The sequence below is a fragment of the Saccostrea cucullata genome, unplaced genomic scaffold (assembly GCF_032062105.1).
Source record: "Saccostrea cucullata isolate Sc308-1 unplaced genomic scaffold, CSIRO_AGI_Scuc_v1 ctg5984, whole genome shotgun sequence".
Taxonomy (NCBI): domain Eukaryota; kingdom Metazoa; phylum Mollusca; class Bivalvia; order Ostreida; family Ostreidae; genus Saccostrea; species Saccostrea cuccullata.
In genome coordinates this window covers 1-21708 of record NW_026928917.1, presented here as the reverse complement: position 1 = coordinate 21708, position 21708 = coordinate 1, and the positions used below count along the sequence as shown (strand labels likewise).

Below are 21708 nucleotides of genomic sequence, written 5' to 3'. Positions count from 1 at the left end.
TAGAGAAGATGATTCATTGAAGACATTGGGAAAACTTTCAGGATATTGTACTTCTCCAGTCTCTTCTGTAGAAATGGGCCCCTCTTCTTGAACTGGTGATGCAGAGAATGTAGAGGTAGCTACATCTGCTTTATCTGTACTCAGCTCTTCACAGGAGGACATTTGTAACTCTCTGGATGCCTGAGCATCTACTACTGACTTGTTGCTATGCTCAGGCAAAGTATTACTCCTAAGAGGCTGTGTATGTAGTATGTACCATCAAGTCCGGTGGTTGTGGGCAGTTAGGGGTGTATTCCACATCTGAAGTTATTTGGCAACCAGCAGTTGAATGCTTATACTACTCAGTATCCACAACTTAGATGAACTGCCTTCAGAATCATCGTTGTCCTGTATGTCTTCTGTGTATGGAATTCCAGGAACTAGGAGACCATCATGTGACACCATGGTATTCCACTGCATACTAGCAGGTGATATATCACCACTCTGTATTTGTGGAAAACCTGGTGGACACTTGCTGAGATTTGTAGATGCTGATGGTGTACTGCTGCAGGCAGGTCAGATGTGCAGATGCTGGTATCTCTTGGTCTCAATGTTGCTAAACCATCTGATAGTTCCTCGTCATGGTTATCGGGAATTTCATTTGTTGACATAGCAGGGCTTTGTACAGCTACCCCATCCTGTGAGTTTGCCAACAGTGGTGGTATTAGTGGTTCTCTATACATGCATGGTTGTGGGTAAGCCATCTGAGGTACCATTTATCCAGTTTGGAACACTCCAGGATAAGGCCCATATGAGTATGGTATGATGGGACTTGATTGTGGTGGTCCAAAGAGTACAGGGATAAGGATACCCCATTTGGCCCTATTTGAATGATGGCAGGTATGGCCCACCATAATATCCAGGAGGTGCTGCACAAGGTGCCGTAGCTGGATTCATCTTGTTTTCAGTAGTTCAAAGTTACGGAAATAAATCACGCCGTTTGATTCTACTGAAATAGTCAGTGAGTGTGTGTATTATTATTTACGTAATTTCCACGTTACGGTTAAGATCTCGAAACCGCCGGTGAAAATTTGGTTTTTACCATAAAAATACACAGTGTCTATAAAGTGTTTACTTGCAGGCTAAGACAAAAATTGAACTCCAGCTGTTGAATTTGAGATTTATTTATTTCATGATCTAGAAAATGGCAGAAAAGAGAACGAGATCCTCACCTACTGGCGAAACACCAATACAGGAAAAGAAGAGACCCAAGTTTTGGTACATAGGCATATTTCATGAAGCGCTACACAAGAGTATACACGAAAATGGTATCCAATCTTTTTTATACTTGGCTTACTAGAAAAACACAGCAAATGTAAATATTAAAAGATTTCTTTTTTAATTGTGTAAAAGTATAATTTTCAAATTATCACTTTATAATCTAATGCACGTGTTCATTGCAATCTTAAACATGTTAATCATAAATTTAGACTTGTCACATTATATAATATGTTCACTGACATAACTTTTTACCAAGAAATTTTAACAATTTTATAGAAATGAACTCCATGGAATGTTCAGGAAAAAGAGTTTTTAGAGAAATACTAGTATGTAGAAGCAGCTGGTGGCATTGCCAGAGCCAGCACAATGAAATATTGGGAGGAATGTGCTGAAGATCTGAACAAAACCTCCAGTAGAGCAAGAACAGGCACCAAATGAAAGTTTAAAAAGGAATATCACGCATATATTGAAATAAAACCGTCTCTATTGTCTATGATAATCAGATTACGTCTGTCACATTATTAAAACATAATAAACAATAGGTATGTTAGAAGTTTATGTAACTGAAACAAAAATTGATATCAGGATGTGTTGATGTGTCATAATTATTACATTATTACAAGAATTAATAAAATTATAAATGACAACATTCTAAACATTTTTTTTTCATTTGCAATTCAAAAAGTTCTTGAACTCTAAAATGCAGAAAAGTGTAAATATTTTTCTAAATCAACATTTAACACATATGCAGAATTTAATAGACAAGTTTTGGGATTCATCCAACCCCAACATCAGCTTTACTTATATGAATGAAATTTGTTTATTAGCCCAGATGTGCCGTTGCAAAATTACTAAAATAAAGAATTTAATGGAGGACTTTGAATCTACACAGGACAGCATGCATACTTTAGTAAACCAGTTTTCATAGACAGATGTTTCACTCTGTAATGATGCAAATACAAAGTATGAAATAAATATTATCAAGTCCAGTAAAGTGTGCCGTTTTCCATCAAGTCACAATCTTGTTCGACAGATCTGCCTAACATAAACAAATCACGCTCACTCTATGTGATTAGTCAACCCATTTTATGAATATTGACATGGAAATAATCTGCTATACAAGCAACCAATCAGGGATAAAAAGAATTTTTCTATTTATCTTGAGCGCAGCTGTCATCATAGGTTATGACGTAACGCAAAACGGCACACTTAATTGGAATTAATAATTATAGTTATTCATTTCAGTGGTTGTTTTACAAAATTTGTTTGTTATCATGTTTCATTTTTCAGTTTTGTTGATTTACTGCAGTTATTAAAAAAAAAAAAAGTATTGTATGTGGGATCTTGTAGTGCAAATTAATGCATCGATGCATTAAATGTTATGAATATTTTGCAATTTATGTAAACACATTCAGGTTCCTGAATCCTGAGATGCCTGTTTCTGTAGGTCAGGTTTCCCACATACAGATGCTTGTGGCATGTCTTTGTCAATACAGTGATTTGATAGATCTTGTATTTCAATGACCTTCTTATGGCATCAAAAAAGCTGCATTTTGTCCACTTGAGTTAAAAGTTTCTGACAACATCAACTTCTCATGAAAATTTAGAGCATCTCACCATCATCATTGTGTGCAAGATTGATTGTATGAACTGTGAGTAAAAACAATACATTTTGCAGTATTTAAACACATTTTTATTCAGAAGTAAAAGGAGGAAAGTATATGTAATACATGTATATTGATTCTGCACTCTAAGGGGTAATTTATATCCATTGAATATATCTAATGATGATTTTTGCATTTTTATATTTATACACCATGTGTTATGCTTGTTATGTAGTTGTAGAACGAAAGAAAATTCTAATTAATTCCCTGTTTCATTTCTAGTCTGGAACCACAGCCTTGCCTTAAAATGGAGCAGCCTTCAACTTTCAAAAACTTGGACACCACTACTGAAGCAGAAAAAAATCAAAACAATCTTCTCTTTAGGACAGCGTGGGTTAAGATAGTATTTTCCTTAATCAAAAATTGGAGTATATTTTTGTTATTTTTAACTGCAAAACAAAAGGTTTTTTTTTATTGATTATTTATTTCATGATGCAGAATTTAAATCAGGAATCTCAAGAAAAATATCAAAGGAAATGGAGTTGAATGCATCAACTAAATGTATAAGAAATTCAAATAGTGGTCTTTTCAGCAAAAATTATGATGACATTGAGGTAGGTCCGTACTTTCAGAATTTTTTTGTCAACACTGTTAATTTTTTTAATTCGAAAACCAAAACATCCATAAAAGACATATCTCTGCAGTTTAATTTTCTAACAACATGTCTCAGAGTACATAATTCTCAAAATTCAACAGCCAAAATTGATCATTAAGAAGTGTGATATCATATTTTATTTAGCTATGCACCAAAGCACATCAAATTTATGTTAAAACGTATGAAAATCATAAATAAATATTCACTTGCCAAAAGAATATTTAAAATCTGTACCAGAAAAAATTAACAAATTGATGTTGAATCTGTCCATACCTTACAGAAAAAAATCTCAATTTAAAAATTACACGATACCCTCGGTTTTGAATCAGTATTAAATCAAAAAGAATGTTTAAACAGTAATAATTGTGGACTGTGCACTAGTCTTTTGTGCTATATGACTGTGCATTACCTGACTTCTGCCTAACTTCTGTTATAATGCATAAAAGAGCAGAGGAAATGGAAGGTTTACACAAATGGCTATTACTGAATTCAATCATTTAATTCCATGCAATTTTGAATATGTTATAATGTTGAAGAACATTTTCTATTTGTATGATTTGTTGCACAATAATTTTAAATTTACAGTTTATGATAGGGTAAATATACTTTTGCATTCATTTTTAATATTCCCAATATATACATAAGTGCACAAGATTGCAAAATATTCAGTAATGAGAAATACTTTACAAGTATACTTAATTCACAACTCACAATTCACAACACAATTCAGATTAATTTAAGACTTGTAGACAATTTCCAATTGTAAGATGCAGATTTATTAATTTTATTAAGTAAAGAATGATAACTGATACATCCAATGCTATATTAATGAGTCCTGAGTGAAAGTGTGCAGTTTTTTTTTAAACATCTGAAAACTAGTGCCTTTCAGAAAAAGACCTGGATGATTTATTTTCATATTTGAAATCTGAAATTTTGAATAATTTATTTTTTGCAATACTGCATTGTATTTTTGAAAAGTATATAAGTGACGCTGTGAAATATAAAATGTATGAGGTGGTGCAATTGAAATTTAATCAATTCTTCCTTTTTTAATTTTTGAGAGAATTTGGTGTATAGAAAATGTATCATTTGACATAATTTGAATATTGCATGTAGTTGAGTGTAACATTGAAAATTTTCAACCCAAGAAAACCATTGTCAATCGAGGGGCAGCCGAGGTTGACAATGGTTTTCGAGGGGTGAAAATTTTCAATGCTACACTCAACTACATGCAATATTTATTATATTATCGTGAATGTTTTATATAAATGTAAATAACAATGAACCGTGCGCGTATAGGGGACACACCCCCTTGACAACCAGCATAATCATCTGTATCCATCAATCCCTCATTTCCAGTCCTTGGGATTCATGGAAAATTTCAGATTTAATGAATGTACCTTTAATTTCAAACAATTACTCGATCTTACCTCATGTAAACAAGCATCATGGCTGCTAGATCTATGTATCAGTTTTTACCTCCCCTCGCTTCCCATCACTTCCGTTACTACGGTTGTATTATTGCGCGGTAAATATGAACTCATAAAAACAACACAATTTTACATCCCCAGTTGAATAATGATTTTAAAATTAAATTATAAGGAATAGTTGTCACTCTTGGCCAAATTATCGAGTATAATATGGTTTGGGTCAGTTTACGCTTTTTTATAATCCGCTTCGCAGATTATAAAGCGTAAACTGACCCAAACCATATTATACTCGATAATTTGGCCAAGAATTAGAGTCATTCCTTAAATGAAATTTAGTGAGACTTTCGAAGAATCTTCATTACAAAGTGCCATTATGCACCTCCTATTTTACTTTTTGATGGGACGCAAATTTGTCGGTTTTCCATTTTAAAACATGGTGAGTTCCATTCTTTCTATATTCTTGAAGGGTTCCCATTTCTTAACTGAAACTCCTCCTATACCACTGAATAAAACTGAATGATACTTTCAATGATTATTTATTACGTAAAACCATTGTGCACCTTCTATTTTACTTTTTGATTTGACACTTATTTCGGGTTTCCCAAACATGGACTTCATCACAATAACCATATGGGAGGCAGGGGACATCATTCAGTGAGCTCATATTGCTCACAGTACCTCTCATTATAAATAATTTTTATTTGAGAACTTTTTAGGAAAACTTTTTGAGAACAAATAAGGAGTTCAAGCAACCCAGATTTTCAAGTCACATTCCTGTAAGAAACTAGTGGTACTGTGAGCACTGAGCTCACTAAATCATCCCGATCACTATATACCCTCCCACTTTTCAAGCGGGGGGTATAACGAAATAAATATGTAATACAAGTGTAAGGGACTTGTTCTCGGTTGTTTGTTATCCCCCCACCACCTTTGTAAAGCAGGGGTGTATATATTGATGGAGTGTTCATCAGACCGTCCGTTATGCTTTGGGGTACCCATCTCATATCCGCAACTCCTCTTATACCACTTAACGAAATTCAATAAGACTTTTACAGATTCTACTTTACATATTGCCATTGCATGTGTACCTCATATTTTATTTTTTGATCCAACACATATTTTGGGTTTCCCATAGCAAAACATGGACACTGCCATTATATTCATATGGTGCTCACAGTACCTCTAGTTTTATTTAAAGTTAAATGGCCGCATTGTTATTATTTGTCATCATAGCCACCTCAATATTTTCTACAGGAGGAAATCGTCTCTTTTCCTGTTTGGAACAAGAAGAAGATGAGAGTTATGATGTAACAACAATCCCTCCAAATGACGCTGACCATCCAGTGTCAACAACAGTCCTTCCGCTGGACACACCCAGGCAGTCCTTAGTCAAGGAATTCCAACCCGTCAGTCTGTCACCAGTAAGCTGAGAAAATTATTCCCTTTTCAATTACCATATAAAGTGGAAATTTAGCATAATGGTACAAATGTTTTGAATTAAGTCACTTTTGCTTAGTACAGCACTAACTCACCTACAAACACACACAATTGCTCTACTATATCCCCTCAAACTCTGTTGCAAGATTGACCTTTCTATATAAATCTCTTAATCTTTACAGCCCCTGAAAAAGCTTGCTGGAGACACACATATAAAACATGAACCCTGACCTCAAGAAGTATATCATACAAAACCTCAGCATGTACAAAGGAAATGGTAAGCTTGTTTGCATGACTATGGCAAAATTAGGACATTTTTTCCAGGTTAAAGACATTTTTCTTGGGAGGGTGGTATATAAATTGGAGACAATTCTGCAGTTGATTAATTAAGTTAACACAAGTTGTTGGAACATACATGTATTTATTTTGATCCAATGTCTGTCATTCTAGTTTTGAATTAACTTGTACCTGCATATTTTGCATTATGGAGTTACTTCCCTTTATCACAGTGCCGCTGGTCTGAAGATTTTTTTATCTGTGGTTTTAGGTGCTGACTGGAGAATGCTGGGAGAGAGGGTGGGGATTCCTCTGGAGACCATTCAGCAATGGCGGCGCTGGAAGGTAGAGAATCCGGCGGAGTATGTGCTCCAGTCCTGGGGTCAGAGTGGCGGGAGCCACCGTCCGCATGCTTCATCGCCATCTCATTTCACCACAGATGAACTGCATTATTCTTGCCAAGCGCATCAGTGACTTTTACTTGGTGGAGTAAAAGAATAGGATTGCCTTACTTTATAATTGTTTAAACTGCCATATTTATTTGTATGCTCACAAACCATGACTACTGCAACACAATAGTGCACTAGTGATTTTTTTTTTTTTTTTAGAAAAATTGCAATAGCACATATTTTTTTTTTAAACTTTGGTGCCAATTTTTATCTTGATTGAAAAGTGAATCAAAGGTTTTGGATTAATTAATATTTATGTTACATGTAACAGGTATCTACATATCTTTCTGATTTAATAATTTTTATGCATCGATATATTGATATACCGGGTATTTATAATTTATTCATAATATAGTATTCAAACCCATAATCTATATAAAAGAGGTTGCTGTTTCCAATTAAAGACATGTTTAAATTAACCCTGGTATTTGTAAAAACATTCAAACTCTAAAGATGATGCCATATTATCTCATTATCTTCTTGACTTTAAATGTTTTTTTCCCCCAAAGATCTTCACATAGTGTAATTTTTGTTGAAAGAGAAAAGTCAATTTTTAATCTTTTTATTTTGTAAATTTTAATTATAACACTGCATGAAAATCCTCTGAAGCAAGAAGTTTATTAAACTGCATGAACACAATAATCATCTTTTTTAGCTCACCTGAGCTGAAAGCTCAAGTGAGCTTTTCTGATCACATTTTGTCCGGCGTCCGTCTGTCTGTCCGTCTGTCCGTCTGTCTGTAAACTTTTCACATTTTCGACTTCTTCTCAAGAACCCCTGGGCCAATTTCAACCAAACTTGCCACAAAGTATCCTTGGGTGAAGGGGATTCAAGTTTGTTCAAATAAAGGGCCACGCCCTCATTCAAGGGGAGATAATTGGGAATTTATGAAAATTTGGTGGCATATTTTAAAAATCTTCTTCTCAAGAACCACTGTGCCAGGAAAGATGAAACTTATGGGGATACATCCTCAGGTAGTGTAGATTCAAATTTTTTCAAATCATGACCCCCGGGGGTAGGGCGGGGCCAAAATGGCCGACCAAAGTTTTACATAGAAATATATAGGAAAATTCTTTAAAAATCTTCTTCTCAAGAATGACAAAGCCATAATTCATCATATTTATATGGAAGCATGCTCAGGTAGTGTAGATTCAAGTTTGTTCAAATCATGACCCCCCGGGGGTAGGGCGGGGCCAAAAATGGCAAAATGAAGTTTTACATAGAAATATATAGGAAAATTCTTTAAAAATCTTCTTCTCAAGAATGACAAAGGCATAATTCATCATATATTAATGGAAGCATGTTCAGGTAGTGTAGATTCAAGTTTGTTCAAATCATGACCCCCCGGGGTAGGGCGGGGCCAAAATGGCCGACCAAAGTTTTACATAGAAATATATAGGAAAATTCTTTAAAAATCTTTTTCTCAAGAATGACAAAGCCATAATTCATCATATTTATATGGAAGCATGCTCAGGTAGTGTAGATTCAAGTTTGTTCATATCATGACCCCCCGGGGGTAGGGCGGGGCCAAAATGGCCGACCAAGTTTTACATAGAAATATATAGGTAAATTCTTTAAAGATCTTCTTCTCAAGAATGACAAAGCCATAATTCATCATATTTATATGGAAGCATGCTCAGGTAGTGTAGATTCAAGTTTATTCAAATCATAACCCCCGGGGGTAGGGTGGGGCCAAAATGGTCGACCAAAGTTTTACATAGAAATATGTAGGAAAATTCTTTAAAAATCTTCTTCTCAAGAATGACAAAGCCATGATTCATCATATTTATATGGAAGCATGCTCAGGTAGTGTAGATTAAAGTTTGTTCAAATCGTGACCCCGGGGGGTAGGGCGGGGCCAAAATGGCCGACCAAAGTTTTACATAGAAATATATAGGAAAATTCTTTAAAAATCTTCTTCTCAAGAATGACAAAGCCATAATTCATCATATTTATATGGAAGCATGCTCAGGTAGTGTAGATTCAAGTTTGTTGAAGTCATGACCCCCCGGGGTAGGGCGGGGCCAAAATGGCCGATCGAAGTTTTACATAGAAATATATAGGAAAATTCTTTAAAAATCTTCTTCTCAAGAATGACAAAGGCATAATTCATCATATATTAATGGAAGCATGTTCAGGTAGTGTAGATTCAAGTTTGTTCAAATCATGACCCCCCGGGGTAGGGCGGGGCCAAAATGGCCGATCAAAGTTTTACATAGAAATATACAGGAAAATTCTTTGAAAATCTTTTTCTCAAGAATGACAAAGCCATAATTCATCATATTTATATGGAAGCATGCTCAGGTAGTGTAGATTCAAGTTTGTTCATATCATGACCCCCCGGGGGTAGGGCGGGGCCAAAATGGCCGACCAAGTTTTTACATAGAAATATATAGGAAAATTCTTTAAAGATCTTCTTCTCAAGAATGACAAAGCCATAATTCATCATATTTATATGGAAGCATGCTCAGGTAGTGTAGATTCAAGTTTATTCAAATCATAACCCCCGGGGGTAGGGTGGGGCCAAAATGGTCGACCAAAGTTTTACATAGAAATATGTAGGAAAATTCTTTAAAAATCTTCTTCTCAAGAATGACAAAGCCATGATTCATCATATTTATATGGAAGCATGCTCAGGTAGTGTAGATTAAAGTTTGTTCAAATCGTGACCCCGGGGGGTAGGGCGGGGCCAAAATGGCCGACCATGTTTTACATAGAAATATATAGGAAAATTCTTTAAAAATCTTCTTCTCAAGAATGACAAAGCCATAATTCATCATATTTATATGGAAGCAAGCTCAGGTAGTGTAGATTCAAGTTTGTTCAAATCATGACCCCCCGGGGGTAGGGCAGGGCCAAAATGGCCGACCAAAGTTTTACATAGAAATATATAGGAAAATTCTTTAAAAATCATTTTCTAAAAAATAGCAAATCCATGATTGGTCATGGGACTACTTTTGGATTTAAACTTTACAATAAAAAGCCATTTTCTACTTTTTCCTACCCTTAGTGCTCAGGTGCGCAATGTGGCCCATGGGCCTCTTGTTTTCCCTTCATATGAAAATTTAAATACTGTACAATTTGACATGCAGTCTTTAGCAATTTTTTTTTATTATTATTATATCAAATCATGAATTATTCAGTATTATTTATGGTATATTTTAGGAGGAAATGAAATCTCGATATATTATTTATTAAGATGCTTATTCTTTGTTGTTAAAACTTTTAAAGTATTAATCTGAGTATAATTTATTTTGATTTGTTAATATATGATTATACACCAATCTGATAAAAATCAGATCTTTGTTACACTCCAAAATTCTGATGGTCACTGAACAGTGACCATCAGAATTTCGGAGCGTAACAAAGATCTGATTTTAATCAGATTATAATATACACTATAATATAACAATTTTAATGATCATGTATAAATTATGATATATATATACAGTGTAACTATAATTCCTGCAGTTATTAAGTGGCCAATACATATATAATCACTGTATTCATTATTTACAAATATTTTAAATTAAAATTTATGCTTAGTACTGGACTAGCAGATATAATGTCTTTCTGGGGACTTCATTTGGTGATTTTTTTTTTTTGCATGCACATGCAATTGTACATTTATTTACAAATACAATCAAATTATTTAATTTAAAAAAAAATGAAGAGTAATATGTTTTAGATTTATATGTGTTAATTTGAGTGTTAAAATATATATGATTTTGTAGATATCTACCTCACTTTGTGAATTAAATGTGGTATATACACATGAATAAAACATGTTCACTCTTAAACTTGAACTTTCAAAAGCACCTCTCAATGACTTTAAGGTATACATTTAATTCAGGGGTACCTAGTTCCTTCGCTGCTACATAAAGCTACACTCTTGAACAGAGAGCTAACCAAGTTGCTAGTGAGAGCTAACGTAAATATTTGATGCTAAGTACCAAATCCAAGATGGAAGTTACAACTTCACAACACATGCAGTTTTAACCAAAAAAAGGGTATTATTTTCTACATTCAAGGGAATTAAATGTAAATTTACACAATATTTTCCCTTGAACTGAAATCTTATATTGTTCCAAAAATAAGTTTTTACAGAAATATTTTATCTGACACTTTGTAGTTAAGCTAACTGTCTGTGTTCAACAGAGAAAGATATTTAACACCTAACTGCTAGTTAGCTGCTATGATCTTGAATGCAGCCTTGGACTTAATACATGTAATTTGAGAGAAGCTGATGATGATCCAAGAAGCTGGATTCAACTTATAAAGTGCCTAGCTTCTCCTCTAAAATATTTCCCCTTGGAATACTAACTGGCTTTAGAGCAGGATTTCTCCAACAGAAAAAAGGACTCAAAGGGGAGTAAGACTTCCTCTATGGAAAAATGCCTCTATGGTAGCTAGGATTCCTCCCATGGAAATTCAACATCATTCAGAGTCATGCAATTTTCCGAGGGGAACCCTAATTTATTTATGTAGAGAGTGTGATTTTCCCCATAATTAATTTTCCCTTTTGAATCATGCATGGCTATGATAGATATCTGTCAACTATTAAGTATTCATGTGCAGATAAAAAGGGGGTCTGGGGAATTTGAAGAGATATATCAAATGTATTTAATACCAAACCAACTAAAAATGCCCCCCTCCCCCCCCCCACCCCCCGCCCACCTCAAGAAAAAAACAAGTGACCTATGCTAAGTTTTGTGTGAAAAGTCCTAGTTATGAATTAAGCTTTAGAAGTGACACCCCACTCTATTTCTGTTGTACGTATTCTTTTTAGGACTGGGGTGGATCGATTATCCATGATTCATGCCCGACCCAGCCCTTAATTACCTTACAAAATTTCTTGGAGACTACATCTGATATTTAAAAAAAAAATAGATATATATTTAAAAAAATAAATAGATAATGCCTATCAAAAAATATTCAAATGAAATACTGAATAATACTGAATTTATCATTGTTTGAAGGAAAATGGGAGGAATTTTAAAGAAACCATTTCAATGGAAAAATTAATATAGAAAGTGCAAATTTCATATTTATTAATAGTTGAAAGTAAAAGAAGGTGTTAATAAGGTGTTAATAATCCATTATCCATGTAAAGAAATATATTTTGGGTCAATCTTTTTTTTTATCTCGAGTTCCAACTATTTATCCACTTTTACGGAAATATAAGTTGCATACATTTTTGTTCTAAATATTAGGCCCCGCCGGATCTTGCGTACAACATTTGGCGCGTCGCCTGAAAGAAACATTGGTAGTGGTAAGTGCAAGAGGGTTTGTTTCAACCGCTTAGACTTAGCCATCAGTACATAAACTCAGCAAAATATCATTTTAAAAAAATTACTTTGAAGTGACATACTTCTAAATTAGCGAAGTATTTGTTCGGACTCCCTTATCGATGTCTACTTACCATGCTTACTGCTTTGCACTCTGTCAGTGCTCACACGCTATAAATATTATATAACACAAGTAACAGCTTTTTAAAAAGCTTGCCTGACTAAATCAATCAATTTATTGGCATGGGGGGTTGCATGAAGAGTGATAACCCTTTCGAGCAATACTTTGTGGGGTTAAAAAATAGCCAAACTTTATATTTTGAGAAACTTATCAGTTATGTAATTGAAATCTTGGTTTTACTGAATTTGTAGAAGAATCACCTCTACACTGCATACTAAAGAACTTTGTAGTTGAAGGGGGGGGGGGTCTGCAAGTGGAGTGATCTGCCCTTGGATCTAAATTGATTTCACATTGTAACACCTATTATAAAATCTGTTATCAAATCATGCATTGTGAACATTTTAAAAAACACATTTTGTTGGAGTGTATTTTCTCCTCTGAAGTAAACAGTAGTAATGTGTGTTCATTTTTTTTTTCTTAAAAGGGGAGGGGGATGACACTATCATATAATTAATACATGATATATTGAGAATGAAATAAGTAAATTCAATAGTTAGGCTTTGTAGAAAGAAATATCCAAGATTATTCACTACTTTTTTTATTTATCGTGTGCATCTAAACAAAGACATATAATAGATCATGCATCTGGAGACAATGGCGTGAACTGCGTTGTTTATTATTATTGGACTCGTCCATTTATGGAATAAACCAACCGCGGGATCGGTAAACAAATCAGAAACATCATTTCTTTAGTCCATACACCATGTATACTGATGTATACGATATGTTGTTTAAAGAGTGGTATAAAACTTGTAGATAGAATTTCTGAAGCATTAGAAGGAAGTTAAAAGGACAAACTTTATTTAATTCCATGGAAGTTAGCACACCCATTCATTAGTTAGAATAATCTAACTGTGTCTCGGTACAGGCCCTCACCACAGTTAGAATACGTCCCATATACTTGCAACGTAGCAAATCGGAGCGGATTCGCTCCGAAACGATTTTGAAGAATATAAAATGATTTGCACTGGGAATAACTACCAAAATAATCAAAACAAACCTTCTTGAGATTGCTTATGCCTTTTATCCCAAAAAATAATCCATATAAATACGTAAATCCAATTAATTTTCTCAACGTTTTTCTCTCCATTCAAATGTTTACATTCGGAACTCTCTAGATTGTTCCTAGTAAATGCACTATCGCCCGTGTTTCTTTCTGCTACATTACGAATACACGGAACGAATTCTATCGATAAACCGGGTCCGTAGGACAATATCATTTTAACGATAGAACATTCTATCTAACCCATTCATGCAATAGAACAATCCAAGGAAAAGGCGCGAAGATAGCTTACTAATGACATTTGGCGCGAAAAGAGCGATTCACCCCTTTCATAGAATATAAATGGACTGATCCAGTAGTATAGAAATGCAGAAAAAAGGATACACGGACATGTTGAAACGGCAAATCATATGGAATAATCTCATCCATGCAAAAAGATTAAAGGAAGTAAACACTGCAGTATTTCGCATCAGTAATATCTTTCTTTTTTCTGACAACTGTTTCTTTTAAAATGCAGGTAAAGAATTCCAATGTAAATCAGCTTGCACAAAATCTAGCTCTTTAGATATGGTCGCACATTTTCGGATCTTGGAAATATCAATCCTTATACTGCCTGACGCCGTGACGTCAGGCAATTATCAGGTCAACAATAATTAATTAACCATTAATTATAAGGGACGTTATTTGTTATGTAAAAGACTAGGATAGAGAGGTTTTTACAGAGCGTAATATCTAAAATTTCAGATCTAATTTTGTTGATAAAAGACTGTCACTTAACTTGATGAGAAAATGGAAGTGTTTTTTTTTTAATCAAAAACTAATTATTGGTTGTAGCTTAATAATCGGCTAATTTGTAAAGTGAGGAAAACATAAATTGTTAATCTACCTGATTCAATAATTTACCGCCTGTCAATCATTAAAAAAAAACAATAGCTTCTGATTTGATTGACAGGACAGCTGCCTGTGCTTTCTGATAATCTGAGTTTGCATGTTTTGAAAACAATTACCTGGTCATGCCGATGATGCGTCAAAAGCTTTCTTGTACCCACATAGTATACACACGGGTTAGAAAACTCCAGTATGTTTGAATTTTATGTAGTAGTGTAAGATACATGGCATCCTACTAGCTTGGGCTAGTGGGTTAACCCTTTAGCTCATTCGGTAGAGCACTGGACTGGCAAGCCAGAGGTCCCGGGTTCAAAAAATGATTGAAAGTAGATTATTAAAACATTGACATAATAAAATACTTCTTTTCTATCTTCACTGCTGTTTTTAGCTCTACTGGTCAGAGACCAGAAGAGCTTATGCGATAGTAATGCGTCCGGCGTCCGTCCGTCTGTCTGTCTGTCTGTCTGTCCGTCTGTCTGTCCGTCTGTCTGTAAACAATTTTTCAAAACGCTACTCCTCCTACAATTTTAGTCTGATTTCAATATTACTTGGCACACAAGTAGACTACATTAACATACATAGAATAGTGCATCGGTTTTTGATTTCGATGAACGGTGTTGCCATGGTTACTAAAAATAGAATTTTCTGTGAAATTCCTTAAAAACGCTACTCCTTCTACAGTTTTGGTCTGATTTCAATATAACTTGGCACACAAGTAGACTACACTAAGATACATAGAATAGTGCATCGGTTTTTAATTTTGATGAACGATGTTGCCATGATTACTAAAAATAGAATTTTCTGTGAAATTCCTTAAAAACGCTACTCCTTCTACAGTTTTGGTCTGATTTCAATATAACTTGGCACACAAGTAGACTACACTAAGATACATAGAATAGTGCATCGGTTTTTAATTTTGATGAACGATGTTGCCATGGTTACTAAAAATAGAATTTTCTGTGAAATTCCTTAAAAACGCTACTCCTTCTACAGTTTTGGTCTGATTTCAATATAACTTGGCACACAAGTAGACTACACTAAGATACATAGAATAGTGCATCGGTTTTTAATTTTGATGAACGATGTTGCCATGGTTACTAAAAATAGAATTTTCTGTGAAATTCCTTAAAAACGCTACTCCTTCTACAGTTTTGGTCTGATTTCAATATAACTTGGCACACAAGTAGACTACACTAAGATACATAGAATAGTGCATCGGTTTTTGATTTCGATGAACGGTGTTGCCATGGTTACTAAAAATAGAATTTTCTGTGAAATTCCTTAAAAACGCTACTCCTTCTACAGTTTTGGTCTGATTTCAATATAACTTGGCACACAAGTAGACTACACTAAGATACATAGAATAGTGCATCGGTTTTTAATTTCGATGAACGGTGTTGCCATGGTTACTATAAATAGAATTTTCTGTGAAATTCCTTAAAAACGCTACTCCTTCTACAGTTTTGGTCTGATTTCAATATAACTTGGCACACAAGTAGACTACACTAAGATACATAGAATAGTGCATTGGTTTTTAATTTCGATGAACGTAGTTGCCGTGGTTACTAAAAATAGAATTTTCTGTGAAATTCTTTAAAAACGCTACTCCTTCTACAGTTTTGGTCTGATTTCAATATAACTTGGCACACAAGTAGACTACACTAAGATACATAGAATAGTGCATCGGTTTCTGATTTCGATTAACGGTATTACCATGGTTACTAAAAATAGAATTTTCTGTGAAATTCCTTAAAAACGCTACTCCTTCTACAGTTCTAGTTTGATTTCAAAATAAGTTGGCACACAAGTAGACTACACAAAGATACATAAAATAGTGCAATGGTTTTTGATAAGTACAAACCAGTAGAGCTACAGTCTCGACAGAGACTTCTGGTTTACTTATAAGTGTTATAAACGTACACAGAGCTTCAGATAATTTTTTACCCCAAAGTGTATTTACTCTCTGATTTTCAAATCAATGCAGATTTTGATTTTCAGCAACATGATTAAAGAGTATTTTGTTTATATAGAGCTTGTTTATTTATGTATATTTATTTTGAGCTTGTAATCGAAGTTTGAGTTTTTGAAGAGGGAAAAAACTTCAAAGGTCAGTTAATGCAATTATTTAAATAAATTTTGTAAATTTCAACAAGACTTTTGCTAAGATTGGGAAGCATTCTTTTTTTGACAAAGAAGATTATACAGTAAGTTATGGTACACTGTAACATAGAGTCAGAGACAGAGATAACTTTTCCTTCATTTAAGATATCGTATCAAGAGTATACTGAAAGAATCTTGGTTAATATGGCAAGTTGAGAGAGATGAAAAATTGGCTATGAACCCATATCAAAAAAAAAGTTATGCCTAGTGCATAGTCTTTCTACATAGAAATTGATTGTAATCTAAATCGCCAATTCTTCCTCCCGAAATGGAGATCGTCGTTGTGCTTTACTAGAATATTCCTGGTCACTAAAAAGCTTTTAAATTTGTACTTCGTTTTAAAAAAAATCAAACACTGAGTTAACCTCAATTGGTATCATTAAGTAAGTCGTTCCTGTATTCTTCAACTTGTTGTACGCAGTACTTTCGTGGTGTAATGCGTATCTATGATTGCTAATGCGTAATGTATGCTATATAAAGCTTTACAAATAAGTGGTACCAAAATTTCCAAAATAAAAATGGTAGAAGGACAAAGTTGTCAAAAACAACACCCCCCTATTTTCCTAGTTTCAAATAGATTTTTCAATATCGAATCAGGTGCCCTCTATTGTTGCTGACTTAATAATTGAAGTCGGTTGCTTGAAATTATCATGATTTTTGTAGACATATACCTTCAAGAAAATTCTGCATAAACTATATAAGCATTACTCGTTGATTGGAATGATTATTTTTGTAAAACTAAACAATATGAAAAATGTTGCATTTTATGAGAAAATTTAACTGATATGCGTTATTAAAATTAAATCAACCATCTCTGAGACACAATTTTCATGGAATATCTTTGCTTATAAATCGTTTTGATAGTTTTTTCACTTTTGTTAGATTTTTATACCCCCTGCAAACCAAGTCATGACCTTGACCCAAGGTCGTTTGGGGAAGTTCAACGTCACTGGAAGAAAATTTTCATAATTCGTGTCCGGTCCATATCTTTCTTATGGATAAACTTGGTAGGTTCTCATTTCACACAAAGATTGCCCATGACCAAAGGGTGTGTCATGACCTTGACCCAAGGTCGTTTGGGGAAGTTCAAGGTCACTGGAAGAAAATTTTCATAATTCGTGTCCGGTCCATATCTTTCTTATGGATAAACTTGGTAGGTTCTCATTTCACACAAAGATTGCCCATGACCCAAGGGTGTGTCATGACCTTGACCCAAGGTCGTTTGGGGAAGTTCAAGGTCACTGGAAGAAAATTTCATAATTTGTGTCCGGTCCATATCCTTCTTATGGGTAAACTTGGTAGGCTCTCATTTTACACAAAGATTGCCCATGGCCCAAGGGTTGTCATGACCTTGACCCAAGGTCATTTGGGGAAGTTCAAGGTCACTGGAAGAAAAAGTTCATAATTCGTGTCCGGTCCATATCTTTCTTATGGATAAACTTGGTAGGCTCTCATTTCACACAAAGATTGCCCATGGTCCAAGGATGGGACATGACCTTGACCCAAGGTCATTTGGGGAAGTTCAAGGTCACTGGAAGAAAAATTTCATAATTCGTGTCCTGTCCATACAATGTATCTTTCTTATGGATAAACTTGGTAGGTTCTTCTTTCACACAAAGATTGCCCATGGTCCAAGGGTGTATCATGACCTTGACCCAAGGTCATTTGGGGATGTTCAAGGTCACTGGAAGAAAAATTTCATAATTCGTGTTCGGTCCATATCTTTCTTATGGATAAACTTGGTAGGCTCTCATTTCACACAAAGATTGCCCATGGCCCAAGGGTGTGTCATGACCTTGACCCAAGGTCATTTGGGGAAGTTCAAGGTCACTGGAAGACAAAATTCATAATTTGTGTCCTGTCCATATCTTTCTTATGGATAAACTTGGTAGGCTCTCATTTCACACAAAGATTGCCCATGGCCTAAGGGTGTGTCGTGACCTTGACCCAAGGTCATTTGGGGAAGTTCAAGGTCACTGGAAGACAAAATTCATAATTTGTGTCCTGTCCATATCTTTCTTATGGATAAACTTGGTAGGTTCTCATTTCACACAAAGATTGCCCATGGCACAAGGGTGTGTCATGACCTTGACCCAAGGTCATTTGGGGAAGTTCAAGGGCACTGGAAGAAAAATTTCATAATTCATGTTTGATACATATCTTTATTAAGGAAAAACTTACTTCTGAAAAACCAGTGGGGGGTATTTTGTCCCGTTTGGACAGTTCTAGTTTTGTTTTTGCATCTTGCACAACGGCATTTTTTGTTTTCCGGAAATCTGTGATTCGTAACTAAGAAAACAAACATTGTTAGTTTAGATGTTAAATTTCATTCAAAAGTCAATTTTGGTATTTTTTTTTTCTTTTTGTATTTATCCTAAATATTGATTTCATACTCAATCTGGATTGCCAACATATCGAAATTTTTTATATAGACGCCTTTTTCGGCACACTTTTGTGTTCTTAGACTTGCACTTGCGCATGTTAAAATCTAGGTCATTGTTTCAAATTGTAAATACTGTGGGAAATAATCATGCAGATATTACAAAAACACAACACAGGAATAGAATATTCATCCTTTAATAATATATTTACCTAGAGAGATTTTTAAAACACGTCACTGTGTTTTTCTAGAATATTTGGATAAAAAAAATATTCGATACTAGCAAATATTCATTACTGGTAAAATGACTGTATATCGTCCACGTTATCTGTAGAAAAAAAGACCGCGTCCACAGAAACCGACTCTATTTGCTGTAATTGGAAGTCCGACAATTTAAATTATTAAGAAATAGGATATAAGAAAAATATTCAGCACTAATAAATGGCATAGCATAGTTTGTAAAACAGGGGTTAAAAATTTTTTTTGTCATGGTCAAGTCCAGGACTTAAAGAGTAAATTCTAGGCAAGTCCGAGGAAGAAATTTCAGAGTCCACATTTACCTATACATCATTAAATTTATGTTGCTTATAATTTATTTTCATTTGTTACATTGAATGAATAAAGACCATATGTATTAATATTTGTTTTATTTTTCCTCCATAAACTGTCATATAGTCATACGTAAGTATTTCAACACAATACCAGACTGATAGATTATTGGTACATTACAATAACTTTTACAGATACTCACTACTGAATAAACCATCTGTTACAATAAATAGAAATTAGAATGTGCTGTAAGTCACAGTTAAAACCGAAATTTAACAAACTCATTGCCGTTTGTCATATAGGAGGAAACATGAGGAATTGCGTAAAAGCAAGAGTCTAACCGCAACGGAAAATAAAAAGATGGATTGTATTTTCGAAACGTTCATAATGTTTTATGGGTATTTAAACGCCCACAAACCCACATTTTTACTTAATACGTTTGAAAATTAGCTTTATTTTTAGCTTTACGATCATTTTCTGAACTTAAAAAAAAAAGATTAACAAGAAACATAGCCAAGTCCCAGGACTTTGGCGAATTCTAAATGCCGAGTCCGGATCCGGAATTTGTTAGTCCGGGACGTCGGGCTTGAGGAATTTTGAACCCCTGTAAAAGATGTTTTATTTTGTACTATGGCTACAATCCGCACGATATTGTACAGAAATTGATGTCAGAATTAAATTTCCTCTAGCGTCTGTATATATGCGTAATGAAAATGTGAAGATAATTAATAGTGATCGATTCTGAAAAGAAATCTTTCTAACAATAAAATTTTGTTAACACACGTAGAATAAAAAATATGGAATTTTTTTGACAACATTGTTGGCCAGAAATAAACCGAATGGGGCATTCTGATCACGGCAAATGCATGTTCACATGCACGACAATTACAGTACCGACCAGACCCAACCTGACACAAAGCAGTCCCAGAGCAGTCCCGGGGACTGCTTTCTGGGACTGCTAAAGCAGTCCCACAGCAGTCCCACAGCAGTCCCACAGCGGTCCCAGAGCAGTCCCACAGCAGTCCCAGAGCGGTCCCAGCAGTCCCAGCGGTCCCAGAGAGCAGTCCCAGCAGTCTCAGAAAGCAGTCCCAGCAGTCCCAGAGGGCGGGGTTTATTAATGTAATGGGCGGAGCTAACTCAGAAATGAGATTTCCAATAAACAATGGGATTAGAAAAGGCAGATGAAATTTATTCTGGGTAGTATGCCAGGAATCCTTACATGAATGCGAAGGTCATTTATTAACAGTATGCGCAGAGAACCAATTTGGAATAATATTTATCAAAGGAAGAAGGCTTTCACACCTACATGTATAAAATTAAACTGAACATGAATATTACACCAGAGCAGTCCCAAATTAAAATTCATTAAAATTTAAATTTATTATCTATTAATTAAAATTAATCAAAATTATCTGGTATATAAATAATTCCATTTCTTTATTTTCTTTGATTGATACTGTTTCCCATATTAATTTTTTCTACAGAAAATTAAACGTGAATTATTTATTTTCCACCAGAACAAGCTTTAAATAGATCTTATCGTTATATGGCCAATTTCCATACTATCCGGATACTCTAATAAATTTTCTTAAGTATTGGGGCTTTTAAAAAAAATCTTTGTTAATTTTGCCCAGTATTATTTTTCAGTCATGATTATTTTTACTTTCATGTCAATTTAATTAATTTAAATTTCTCTATCTCTATAATACTGTGCTTTAAGTTTTAAGTGCTTTATTATTTGTAAATGTTAGAGTGTATATCTGTAAATCACCAGAATGGAACCCTCAGATTATGTTCAAAATTAATTAATCCTGAAAGAAATTCATACACATTTCATTTCTCAATTTTATTTTTGCTTTACATAGATTGAAATTAGGGTCATTGTTGACCAGCATGTTCAATGATGTGAAACGCTGATATGTATACGCAAATAACATGAATTGATTTTCTGCCCAAAGGCGATTAAAACCGCGAGTGTTGATACCATTTTTATACACATTAATCGGCCAGGTAACAGAAGCAAAACAAAAAAGAAATAAATCACATTTGGTATTTTCAACTGTTTATTTTTAAAATTAATGTACTCTTTTAATAACTTGTTTATAAATTAAAAACTACCAGTAATTCATAAATAATTTCCCCAGTGAT

General features: G+C 34.3%; 1 long non-coding RNA gene and 1 pseudogene across 1 annotated transcript; both read left to right on the top strand.

The window, feature by feature from the left end:
- Positions 1-328: 328 nt before the first annotated feature.
- On the top strand, positions 329-7166 carry LOC134279204 (uncharacterized; annotated as a pseudogene).
- A 594-nt stretch (positions 7167-7760) lies between these two features.
- On the top strand, positions 7761-9696 carry LOC134279205 (uncharacterized). The gene is made up of 2 exons (XR_009994597.1): positions 7761-8489; positions 8657-9696. It is a non-coding gene; the product is annotated as an uncharacterized LOC134279205 (long non-coding RNA).
- The last annotated feature ends 12012 nt before the right edge of the window (positions 9697-21708 follow it).